At 30.4% G+C, this 13,834-nt stretch overlaps 1 long non-coding RNA gene across 1 annotated transcript; it reads left to right on the forward strand.

The window, feature by feature from the left end:
* Positions 1–1,896: 1,896 nt before the first annotated feature.
* LOC114315777 (uncharacterized) lies at positions 1,897–3,550 on the forward strand. Its single transcript, XR_014337459.1, has 2 exons — positions 1,897–2,152; positions 3,134–3,550. It is a non-coding gene; the product is annotated as an uncharacterized LOC114315777 (long non-coding RNA).
* Positions 3,551–13,834: the final 10,284 nt, after the last annotated feature.

A 13,834-nucleotide genomic window follows, 5' to 3' on the forward strand; every position in this document is an offset into this window, starting at 1 on the left:
TTTTTATTTTTATTTTTGTTAAGTACAACTACATGAAAAAGTGTATTTTAGTTATTAAACTCAATGTAGGTGTACGAAAAATGACTAAAAGATTCGTTTCCATTGAGTTTAATGATTAAAATACATTTTTTCCTACACTTTTACTTAATGAAAATAAATAATAGTTTAGATTGAAAACAAATTAAAAGATTAGACTTTAAATTCACAAAATTAAAAACTATTATTTTGCCTTTTTTTGTTCGTTTGTTTCTTGGGAAATAAGGTTTATTTTGTTATAACTATTCTGGAGCACTACAGTCCATGGTTTGAAAATTAGTATAAATAGCCATCCCAAACAATGAATGTTCACAGAGTTAGTCCTAAACTAAAAAAATCCTTAAGCTCCAGTTTGGCTTCCCTCATTAGCCATCATTTCCTTCACCATCAGTGTCCATGGCTTCTTATATTAGCTTGAAGGCCCTGGCAATCCAAGCTCTTGCACTTGCCTTCTGTGTGCAAGGCATCATAGGTTAGTGAAAGCTTTTCTTTGGATAAATTATATTTTTAATTTTTGTAGTTTGATTCATATTTTACTTTGGTCTATACTACTTTAAATTGAATAGTTTGATTTTTACCCCTTAAGTTTAGTTTCAATCCTTTCGCTCAAGTTAAACGTTAAAACTAATAATATTTAGACAGTTATCGATCTCCTAAGATTTACATATAGAAAAAATTAAAGGGAACTTACGTGCAGATCTTAATAGATGAAATTATTGCCCAATACCTCCCGTGAGAATTAATGGCGTTTTTTATCAAACATTATTGAAAGTCACTAATTATTAATTTTCAGCGACAATTTAAAAATTGTTACAAAAAATGTCACTAATTATAAGTTTTAGCAACAGTTTAAAAAACTCGTCACAAAAGATTTCACTAATTTTCAATTTTCAGTGACAGTTTGAAAATTTTGTTACAAAAAAATTACTAATCGTAAGTTTTAGTAACAATTTATATAAACCTAACCTGTTGGAGGACACTGTGATGAAAGGATTCTTTAATTTAAATTATTAACAACAGTTTAAAAATTCGTCATAGAATTCATCATAATATATACACCTCAATTTATAAAAACGTCAATATATACAAAATATGTTTTACATAATTATTATTTTTGTATTTCATGCCTAAATTGACCAATACCATAGACCACATCGCATTTTTAGAAGCAGAATGCTTAATTACTAAAAATTTAAAGATAAATTACAAATACATCTTTGAAGTTTACTTAAAATACAGATTATTTTCTATGATTTGAAAAATTACAAATACTCCTTTTCAGAATTTTTTATTTAACAGAATTAACTGAAAAAATAAAATTCTTAACTACTCTCTTATATAATAATAAAATTACTTGAATTATTAATTGAAATAAATTTCAGACATCATTAAAAATTAGTAATTGAGTTGATGATTTATTAATGAAAGGTGCTATTTGTTATGAAATTAAAAGTTTCTAGGGGTGGGATGTAATTTCTAAAATTACAGGGAGTAATTTATATTTTAAACAAACTTTAAGAAGTGTATTTATAATTTACTCAAAAAAAACTTATATAAACTTTCAAAATGATATAGTAATGGCATGCTTATAGATTATGATTATTATGTTTATGTTTTCAATAAAAAGACAGTAACAAGTCACATTATTCTCCACTCTAAAAAAAAAGGTCATGTTATGCTTGTATATTATTATTCATTTAAAAATATTCTTTTAATTAACTTGTTTTTTGGGATATATATATATATATATATATATATATATATATATGTGTGTGTGTGTGTGTAGGTGGAGGAATCGAATGTGAAAATCTCAACAAGGACTCGTGTGCATTCACGGTATCATCATCCAGTAAACGCTGTGTGCTCAAAAAAACTGTGAAAAGGAGCGGAGAGGAAGCGTACACGTGTCGTGCATCAGAGATAGAGGCTGATAAATTGAAGGATTGGATCGAGAACGACCAGTGCATCGAAGCATGCGGGCTTGATCGGACGATGCTTGGAATCTCATCGGACTCACTTTTGGAGTCTCAGTTCACACACAAGCTTTGCTCAACTCAATGCTACAATAACTGTCCCAACATTGTGAACCTCTATTTCAATCTTGCTGCTGGTGAAGGTACATTCCTAATCCATACGCACAACCATATTTAGTTGGTCTTGTCATCAAAATAAATTTTTATTTTAATATGATATTGAAAAATTAGTACATTTGGCAATAATTTTTTTTTTTTGAGATTTTTATTTTTATTTTTAAAGGCTATAATTTTTTGTGGCTATAAATTATTAAAGGCTATAATTTTTTCAAGTTTCAATAAAATAAAACCTCATTTTAATATTTAATTAAAGGTTTCGAAAAAATCTTAGAGCTAATTAGGGATTGTTATTATTAATACTAATTCATTTTTGGGAAAATGATTGGAAACTCCCATTTTGGAGAGTTGTAGTCTACCAAGTCCCATTTTAAAATTAATAGACGTCCAAGTCCTATTTTTTGGGTAATGTGATCCAAAGGATCCCATTATGTAATTATGGAATGGTTTTTCTAACTAATATACCATTTTTTTTGTGGTTGAAACGTGTGGGTCATAAATAACGTGGACACCCCTACATACACTACTAAAAAAGCTATAGTAAGCTTTTTCTAAATGTTACATACATCCACATCATAAAAAAGCAAACGTTACATATACACACATCATAAAAAAGCTATAGTAAGCTTTTCCCAAACGTTACATACACCCACATCATAAAAAAGCTACAATAAACTTTTCCCAAACGTTACATACACCCACATCATAAAAAAGCAAACATTGCATATACCCACATCATTAAAAAGCTATAGCAAGCTTTTTTCAAACGTTACATACACCCACATCATAAATGTGCTTTTCCCAAACGTTACATACACCCGCACATTCAAACATAATATCACCAAACCCAAAACAGTAAGTTCATGGGCAAAATTGTCCACCCCCAAATAATGGGACCTTTGGGTGTACAAAATTAAATATGGGACTCATTAGATTATAATCTCACATTTTAGGATTTATAGGTCAATTCCCCTTCATTTTTTATTTATTTATTTAAAAATTGGCAGGTGTATTTCTTCCCAAATTTTGTGAAGCACAAGGGGCAAATGCACGCAGAGGAATGGCTGAGATCAAAAGTTTTGGACACGTGGCACCTAGACCTGAATCAGAAGGTGACCACCCTGTGAAGTTTATGACAGCTCCCCCAACAATGGCTCCTTATTGATTTTCTTGATCACTGTTATTTTACTACATATATAGAAGATGTTATACTTAGCTTTTAAGGTTGGATTATAAGTATACAATAAGGAAGCTCATCCAAAACGTTTAGTTAAGTAGCCGGACTTGATGGCATGTTCATTTTGCTTTGCTTTGTGCCAGTAAGTCATGTGCTAATTGCAATTGGCTTGTAAGATTGATCCGCCTTTGTGGTAGTTTTTGTTATTTTTAAGTGAGAAAACTAAACGATATGATTTTTTATTGTATTTTTTATGTATATGATATATATTGAATATGATGTGACGGTTCAGATAATTTTAACATTATTTAACGACTAATAATTTACATACACAGTTAATATATATGTGTAATGCCCTAATTTTTATAACACCACAAAGGTACATCAACCAACATTCATTAAAAGAAAAAAAAAACAATTCTCCAATCTTTACAATACTTGATCATGAGGATCATATAAAATAATTTCACATGCGAATATACATTCAATAATTTCTAGTACATGAATCTATAGCATGTAGAACCCTCAATCCAAAGATAAATAAATATCCTCATGGGCTTACAAATTCCAAGACTTAAGCCCGGTTACACAAAAATGGTTTCTCGAACCCATACACTTTTAGCCCTTGGCAAGCAAGATATACCACAACAAAAATAGGAGCCTTGTGCTCTCAATATATACATCTACGCCTTAACTCGGCGAGATTGCCACATCTTTTCCTCCACCAAAATCCCATAGGGTGAGCATAAAGCCCAATAGAAAATTTTTAACAAAGTATATACATTTTATACAAGTTCCATAAAATGAAGGGTATATGCCATGCTATGCAAGGTATCATTCATTTTTATCATTTGAAAACCAACATGCACAATGAAAACTTAAAATTTCAATAAATTCATAGACTTTAAACCAAGATTACGGGCGGTAAATACGACTTGGGTAATCTCTAGGTCGGTGTTTACAAGTAGGCATGACTAGCACTACCAAATCCCCACTTTACCGTTAGCTAACCGGAAGACACGTGGTACCTCCTTCGCACGTGTTTTCGGTATTTCACCCTAGATACTCAGGCTAACTTAATCAATTTCATCTACACCACCCATTCGGACTTACTAATGTATTTATCCAAAAAATATTTCAATCCATCTTATTTCATAACATTCTCTTATCTATACAAGGTTTCAAATCCCAATTCAATATTTGTAACGAGCAAAAGTATTGAAATGCCAATATAACAATTATCCATGCAATGAAATATTTATCCATGCAATGTAACCTCCTCCCATTTACAAAATTTCCATTCATTTGTTCCATTCGTAATTATAATTTCCATTTTCATTTCCAATGTCATTTCAACATACATCACATATGAATTTACATCTATCCAAGGGCAGCAACATTTCCACATCTCATGAGTTTTCAACAATTTGTCATTTCATGAATATATATATACACTTTAACAATAAATTTAAAAAAAAAAAAAATCCATTTATTTACATATACTAAGAAAGTTGTCATTTTGTTTACGATAATATGAATTTTTCCACTCATTCATTCATTTGGCACAAATAAAAATCCATAGATTCTCAATATCTTCCAAAACCCCAATTTCTAGGTTTTTTTTTTTATTATCAAAACTAGACATTCCCTCATCTCTTGAAAGAATCTCATCAAAAATATCTTTCTTCAATCAATATGATTCAAATTCTCAAGAAAAACATTTAAAGAGAACAAGAGATGAATCCACTTTCAAAACCACCAACATTCTTGAGCCAAAAACCAAATTTTCAATGCCACCAAAGGAAATCTCGAAATCGACATAAACTTGTAAAAATATATATATAACTCTAAGAAAACCGCTACCTCAACTTTAAAGAGGAAAAGAGAAGAAACCCTCAAATTTGACAGTGTTGAAATCCAATTTCCACCGCATAAAACGAAGTCGTCGGAAAGTCTTCCAACTTTAATCAAGGAACTAGGGTCAAAATGTTTATGGATTTGGAGAAATCAAAGATCTAGTGAGGTTTGGTGTAGGAAATGTAGAGAGAATGAGGAGAAAAGGGTTTTTAGGGAGAGAGAGTGAGAGAGAGATGTATAAAATGATATATACTCAGCCCAAGAAAAGAAGAAAAACAGATTTTTCAGAGTCTGCAGATTCCCGCACTAGCAGCACCCATTCATGCACGTGCGGCGTGTACTTTTTACACGTGCGACTCTCACCACCCTGCACGTGCGGCCTATGTCCCGCACCTCCAACCCCATGTGCATATAATGCAGTGTGCACCCTTGGGCCTCCCTTGTTTCCCGTACGTGCAGCCTCACCTCTTGCACATGTGACCCCCTCTCCCGCATGAGCGGCCAAGGCCCTCACACGTGCGGCTCTACCCTCAGTCCAGAAAAATTTCAACTCAAATGAAAAACCCCCCGGATTCAACTTCAAGTCTCCCGAAACAAGCGAAACTCAGAATTGAAATAAATAGGGACGAAAATTTTGAGAAAGAGATTTCAAAAGTGATGAACCCAACAATTGATGAAACCTCAAGTTAGACCCCGACACTCTAACGCAATGAATCTCAACACGCACAAAAGAAAAGTAAGACGGGTTATGTACCCGGTCATCACAATACAATTGGGATTTTGAGTTGCGTGAGTTGTTTGATGTCTTTATCCAAACTTAATCCGAATTTAATTTGAAATTCTAAATTTCTTCCTAAGCCTACATTGAACTTAAAAATATGTTGGCCGAATCATTAAACTTTTTGGATTGGACTCAAGTTGTTTGGCTTGATCTCACCCAAATTGCATGCCAACTCTCGCATCAATCTCACATGTTGGACCCATCTCAACAAAGAAATAGGATGGAGACGAGATTTACTTACCCCGCACTACCGCCCACTTCGGCTTGATTATATTAACTAAACATAATTTCATTTTTATATAATTTTTTAATATAAATAACTACAAAATTAAAATATTACACATTTGTCATTGTTCACATCTCTATCTTTCATTTTTATACTTTACCACTCATCTACTTGAGGGTTAAATTATTTCTATAACATCGGCAATTTTTTTTTTTTTTTTTTGCCACGTAATAAAATATTAGTGAGTGGAGTTAAATTATTACAGTAGGTTGACATCACTCAATTAACTCAAAATTGAGATCTCAATCTCACTGCCAAAATGTCCCTCATGACTATTTGTGTTTCAACTAGTCTAAATAGACTGGGGATTATGCAATCTATATCTTGTATACTTTTTGTTATCATCATGTTCCATTTTTCATGGTACTAAAAATGGGGGACAAATCATGTAAAACAAAAAAAAAGAAACAAAAAAAGTATTCAATGATATGCTTCAAGGCTTTTGCTAGGGTAGCCTAGTTTTTGTCCTGATAATTTATTGTGATGAATAAAAGTACTTTTCTAAAATTCATCAAGAAATCTTAAATTGGGACAATTTGACTTGTGCACAAAAAAATTGCATTGGTAACTGGTTAGAGCTGCCCTATTTTTATACTTTAGAATTATTATATATAGCCTAAAGAATTTTATTATTAATTTTCATTGTCTACTAACAAATCTCATCTACACATAAAAGATTCAACATAAACAAAAATAATAATAGGTCTTATAAGTCTTAAATAAAATGAATCTAATACATACTTGTGACGTTTTTGGTGTCAATTGAAGCTAATCCGATAACAAATATCACTTTCATTTATATTTAGCTCCATTTTCTTTGAAGGAAAAAAAAAATTCAAAAAGCCACTGAGAAAAAGTTAAATATCTTAATAATTCATGATTTTCAATACAATTAAGAAGCTATTCCTAAACCAACAATGATTCATACCACTAAAAAAAGATCACTAATAGCACTAATGCATTGAGAATGCAAAAAAAAAAAAGAAAAAAAAAAGCATAGCCCACTGCCACATCATTAGTGGTGCTATTAGAGCACCACTTTTAGTGCTTTTAACCATTTTTCTTCCTAAACACATTAACACATTTTCACGTCATTAAACCCCCCCCCCCCCCCCCACCCCCACCCCCAAAAAAAAATAAAAATAAAAAAGGACTACTAAAAATCCAATTTCTAAACGAAGCCTCTGGTGTGACAACGTGATGAGTAGAACGATGGGCCAAGATTCGGGCAGGTGTAATAGTTAAAGCCTAATGATTTACACAGGCTTGATCTAATCCTGTTTCAAGAAATTGAAGTAAAAGCCCACACTTAACACAGCCCAATACCTACCCAATGTCTTATTGATTAATCAATGAGATAATCTCACCTTTTCCACAAAAAATAACCAATGATCATCAATCATACAATCATCAATTGTGAAAAAATTTTGCACTCTAATCCTAATTAACCATTTAGAAATTAAATATTTTTAATTAATGTGAAAAATTATTTCAAAGTTGAGAGTTAAGCACCAATGAAAGTTACGAACTGATTTTTCAAAACCTATGGACGTGTTCAAATCAACTTGAAGTGCTTCCAAGGTTATATTTAGTTTATAAATTTGGGGAGAAATTTAAAACAGAAAAGAAAAAATATGTGTAAAGTGAAATATGAATGAAATATAGTTATATTAGCAATTGACCCGTGCAATGCACGTGCTCTTTTTTCTTAAAAAAAAAAAAAATTGATGGTACGATGTGTGTGTTATAAAAAAATAATTTTAATTATTTATGTTGATAATATTGACGCTATCATTCTATAAAAGTGTTACTTGAATACTTATATATATATATATATATATATATATTAAATTATAAGATAGTAAAATAAATACTCATTTTGATAGTAAAAATAATAATTAAATTAGAAGAAAAATTGGTAACATAAAATTAAAAGTAATTCTAACTATTTAATTTTCTTTTATATTTATATAGAAAATAAAAATATATAGAAATTGAAACTATATAAAATTTATTAAAAAATTAAATATAAATATGTTGCAGTTGGATTATCATAAAATGATTTTATATGATACATTAATTATAAGATTGTAAAATAAACACTTTTAATTAAATTAAAATATCAAGTACATAAAATAAATTCAACAATGACTGACTAAGAAACAATCTCGTAACAACATCTAAACTCAAAAAGAAAAAATAAATAAAAACATTGAAACAATAAGTAATTAATCATTTGTAATATGATGTCAAAATATAGAAGAACTTATTGTTTAGCAATTGAAAAAGTAACTCTAGCAGCAAATCTAAATTTTAGTTCTTCGAGAGCATCATAGTTGTGTAGTTTTTTTTTTTTTTTTCTTCTAATGCGAGTTGTGATTATATAAAATAAAATAATTTAGGAAAATTTTTGTACAATCAAAATATAATGCACATAGATTTTATAGTTAAATTTCATGTAAAACTCAAATTGGGTTTGTGAAAGAAATATTTATCAAATAGAATCTATATAAAATTGGTATTGGGTTTGTAAATTATTTACGATAAAAAATATATATAAAAAAATATTTGTCAAATAGAGTCCGTATAAAATAGGTAAAATTAATACAATTTATATTGGGTTTGAATTTGTGTAAAAATCTATATGTAAATGAAAATTGCATGATAATGTGATTTTTTTAAAAAAAAATTAAGTCCTTAGAATGTGTCATCTAAAAAACAAAAAAACGCTACTTATATATATATATATATATATATATATACATATATGATGACAATTTACTTTATTTCACATATTTTTTTTATTTCTCTTTTTAATTTTTTTCCTAAAATTATGAATCAAATGCAAACCTAAAAAAAATATATAGTTAAGAGAACCAGCCCTCGAGACAAGCGGACAAAGTCATTATTTTGGGCCCCAAATTAAGGCTAAAAAATAGGGGCCATAAAAAATACTCAAGGTTTATTGTTTTTGTTTTTGTTTTTGTTAGACATCAATTAAATGGAGGGCCCCGTTATTTTGATTTTAACTAACAAAACTCATCTAAATCCAATTCTCACCGCCGAACTCGAAAACAAAATTATTTTTGTTGGTGATGGAGAATCGCAATTATTTTGATTTTCATTTACAAAAATCTAACACAGTCCAACACTTAATATCAAATCTAAAAATAAAATTATTTTTATTAGTGGAGAGTTGAAAGTAATTAATTTCATTTTTCCAAACTTGTCCTCAAACCAATTCACCATTCTAAGCTTGAATTTTTTTAGATTCTCTCTATATACCTTCAAATTTTGTATTATTATATGTTCTACTTCAATTGTTTGTTAAATTTATTTAAAAATTGAAATTCCTAAAATTTGAATTGATTATTGCTTGTTGGATTGTGAATTGGATTGTTTATTTAATCAAACTTTATTAAAAGTTTTTTTTTTGGTACATAACTTTCTTGAAAGAATTTTATTTACATATGAAAAATAAGAGGACAATAATGTTAGAGTGATATTGTGCCGCAGCCGTTCATTTTTTTTTTTAATATTATAACTCTATATTTTTGTTTGATATATATATGTATATTTTTGTGTAAGTTAAAATATAAAACAGCAAGATTAGATTTTATCTTCTCAACTTTTTGTTTATTTTTAAAATAAATTTATTTTTTAAAGTGATTCGTAAAAATATAGAGGTTTAATCTATACTATATATTAAGTAAAAGGGGGGTTTTTAACCCCAAGTCTTGTGGGAGTTCCAATCTTCCAATCTAAATTTCCTGATTTTTTGATTTAAAAAAAAAAAACATTTATTAATTTCTCCCAACCTCCAAGTCTTACCCTCATAATAACACTTTAATGTATTAAGAACAAGCATAAAATTTTTTTTGAAATTCAACACATGAATTCCTTGAAAAGTTCCAACACATATGATTGTTATCCCTCATAATAACACTTTAATGCATTAAAACAAGCATAAAAAATATTTCTTGAAAAATCCAACACATATGATTATTATCAAAATATTAAAATTTAATATAATATAATAAAAAAAAGATATTTAATTTCTTAAAAAGTCCAACACGTATGATTATTATCAAAATATTAAATTTTAATATAATATAAAAAAGGAAAAAAAAGAAGACATTTAAAATAAAATAAAAAAAGAAACCTCAACATTTATTGATTTGGTCATAATCCCCTGGTCAGCATTTATTAACTTTTTCCAATCTACATGTCTTTCCACATGTCTGCATTTATTGATTTAGTCAAAATTTCCTGATCAGCATTTAAAATCCCCTCATACAAATAATTATAGATACAACTCATGCATAGTTACTGCAGTACCCTTTTCAACTTTTCCCATACACTATGGTTAGTGATAAGATTGTTAAATTATTTTTATAAAAAAATCTTAAAAAACATAATTTATATATTAAAAAAATCTAAAACAAATATAAATATCTATAATTATCCCGTGCATAGCACGGGTGATAGGCTAGTATCTATACTATATATTAAGCAAAAGAGAGTTTTTAACCCCAAGTCTTGTGGGAGCTCCAATCTCCCAATCTAAATTTCTTGATTTTTTGATTTAAAAAAAAAAAACTTAGCATTTATTAACTTCTTCCAACTCTCAAGTCTTACCATCATAATAACACTTTAATGCATTAAGAATAAGTATAAAAAAAATTCTTTGAAATCCAACACATATGAAATCCTTGAAAAGTCCCAACACATATGATTATTATCCCTCATAATAACACTTTAATGCATTAAGAACAAGCATAAAAAAAATCTTGAAAAGTTCAACACATATGATTATTATCAAAATATTAAACTTTAATATAATATAATAAAAAAAAGACATTTAATTCCTTGAAAAGTCCAACACATATGATTATTATCAAAATATTAAACTTTAATATAATATAGAAAAGGAAAAAAAAAAAGACATTTAAAAAAAAAATTTAAAATCACAATTCACATATATAGATAATTGTAAACATAACCCGTGCATAGCACGGGTGATATGTTAGTCTATACTATATATTAAGCAAAAGGGGATTTTTAACCCCAAGCCTTGTGAGAGTTCCAATCTCCCAATATAAATTTCTTGATTTAAAAAAAAAAAAAAACTTAGCATTTATTAACTTCTCTCAACTTCCAAATCTTACTCTCATAATAACACTTTAATGCATTAAGAACAAGCATAAAAATTTTTTTTTTGAAATCCAAAACATATGAATCCCTTGAAAAGTCCCAACACATGATTATTATCTCTTATAATAACATTTTAATGCATTAAGAACAGGCATAAAAAAAATTCTTAAAAAATCCAACACATATGATTATTATCAAAATATTAAACTTTAATATAATATAATAAAAAAAACATTTAATTTCTTGAAAAGTCTAACACATATGATTATTATCAAAATATTAAATTTTAATATAATATAAAAAAAGGAAAAAAAGAAAGCATTAAAAAAAAGATATTTAAAAATTATAATTCACATATATGAATAATTATAAATACAATCCGTGTATAATACAGGTGATATACTAGTATGAGCCAAAGAGAAAGCCAAGAAGTTGGGAAGCAAAGTTGAAAATAAGGTATAAATTTTAACGGATTGTCCTATTCATAAATGACTTTTTACAAAATCCAAGCAATAAGTTCTATGGATTGATGATTCAACTCTACTAGTCTATGCTTTAAAAAACAAAAGAAATTAATAATAAGTCCTTACAAGTTTGGCCGTCAATGACGGGGTTGAGAGACAAATTCCTTCTCATGCAATTTTTATAAATCACTGCTAACCGAATTTCTGTTACATTTCATAATTCTTTATAATTAATTAATCAATTAAACAAAGAAAGGAAAATGAGTTTTCTGAAAAATACTTGGTGACTCGAATTTGAGTAGCTAGAATATGTCAAAACGACGTCATCTTTGTACGAGTAAGAAATAATCTTTTCGTATAATCCTATCGATCAAGTCCGCGCTCCTCCAAACGTCGTCGCTTTATTTCCTGAAAACACAAACGTGAGCTAGCCGGCGGGTGTGTGCCGGATACCTCTCCGATGCCTAAGTCAGCAAAATAGACAAATAGACAAAAGTTTTGTGTATTCGAGAATCAAAGTTGTGTTACCTCTTCATAGGTGATGTTATGAGCTTTTATAGGTTTCGCGTGGCACAATCCTAGTAGGACTCTTATTCCTCCATGTAAAGTCCTCCTAGGAATCACACTCCTGAAGGATAATGCTTATCCTTCAACACCCCCCTCACTGCTTAAACCAAGTGAGATGGTTTTACCTCGGTTGGATGTCAATACGACCGAGCTAACATGACCATGCTAAAGTCGCAGACTAGACCGAGCTCCAACTAGCTCGGTTCTTCTTTTCATTGCGTGCGCCTCGGTTTGACATACTTCAACTGGGCTGTTCATTTAGTACCGAGCTAACCAAGCTTGGCGCTCCAATTCACAACGCCAAGCTAGCTAAGTTCTTGTGCGGTTGTACCTCGGTTGCCTGTTGAAACCATGCTATCCATAACGTGCCTAGACCGAGCTATTCAACAACAAGGTCCTAAGAAAAGGCCCACAATACCTCGGCTCAGTCTGGTTTGATCGAGCTAACTGCCGCCACCCTGACCATGCTGACCGAGCTAACTACAAAGCTCCTTTGGACCGGGCTAACTTCAAGGCCCTTTTACTCAGTCCATTATGTGGCTCGTAGAATGGTCCATTACCCAGCTCGGCCCAATTTACACATAAATTACCCTCTCAATTGCCCCTTAATTCCATCTGTGCAGCATGATAGGGATTATCTTTTACTAGCCGAGCTAAAAACTTTAGCTTTTCAACCGAGCTAAATTCGCACCGAGCTTCCCATCTGTCCGGTCAAAACGTCTCTTCAGTCGCTGTAACTGAATCGCTTCTTATTCTAAGAACACATGGCACATTTTCATTGGCTCAATGCAACTGTCACGCCGTCTTCGTATTTCGCGTATTTTGAACAGTCCCGCCCAATTTCTTCTTCTATACACAAAAACTATTCATTTTGAATTTATCACGTCTACTATTCATCATTTTCTCTCTCTTTGAGCTTCTTCTCCCTTGTTCTCTTGCAACTGTGGAGCTCGTGTTCTTGCTGGGATCTTTTCCACCTTTGGTCCCTCTATTTTGAACTGGTGTGACTCAAATCTCTTTCCTTTTCGTTGATTTCGCACTTGTTTTGTAATGCATAGCATGCGTTTTTGTATGTTTTTTCAAAACATATGCCATGTTTGCTTCCACTTTTCTATGAAAAACCATGTAATAGAACCACTTGTACTCACGAATAATTTGAAGAACGATGTATTTGATCCCAAATCACACACCAACCGAACTAGGAAGTTGTTTGTATTAGGTGTGAACCTAGCCAAACTAAACAACCGAACTAACACTTCATGTCATACTTGTAGTTTCAATAAGTCTAAATACCTTGTGCTTCACTGGCCGAGCTAGCGGAGTACCTTAGGCTTGCGCAGTACTGTGCTAGAAAGCCTCAACCGCCAACCGAGCTATAACTTGGGCTAAACCTACTCCCTTAGTCAAAACCAAACTAGGAAT

This window comes from Camellia sinensis, chromosome 8, assembly GCF_055761805.1.
Source record: "Camellia sinensis isolate YWXY chromosome 8, ASM5576180v1, whole genome shotgun sequence".
Lineage (NCBI taxonomy): Eukaryota > Viridiplantae > Streptophyta > Magnoliopsida > Ericales > Theaceae > Camellia > Camellia sinensis.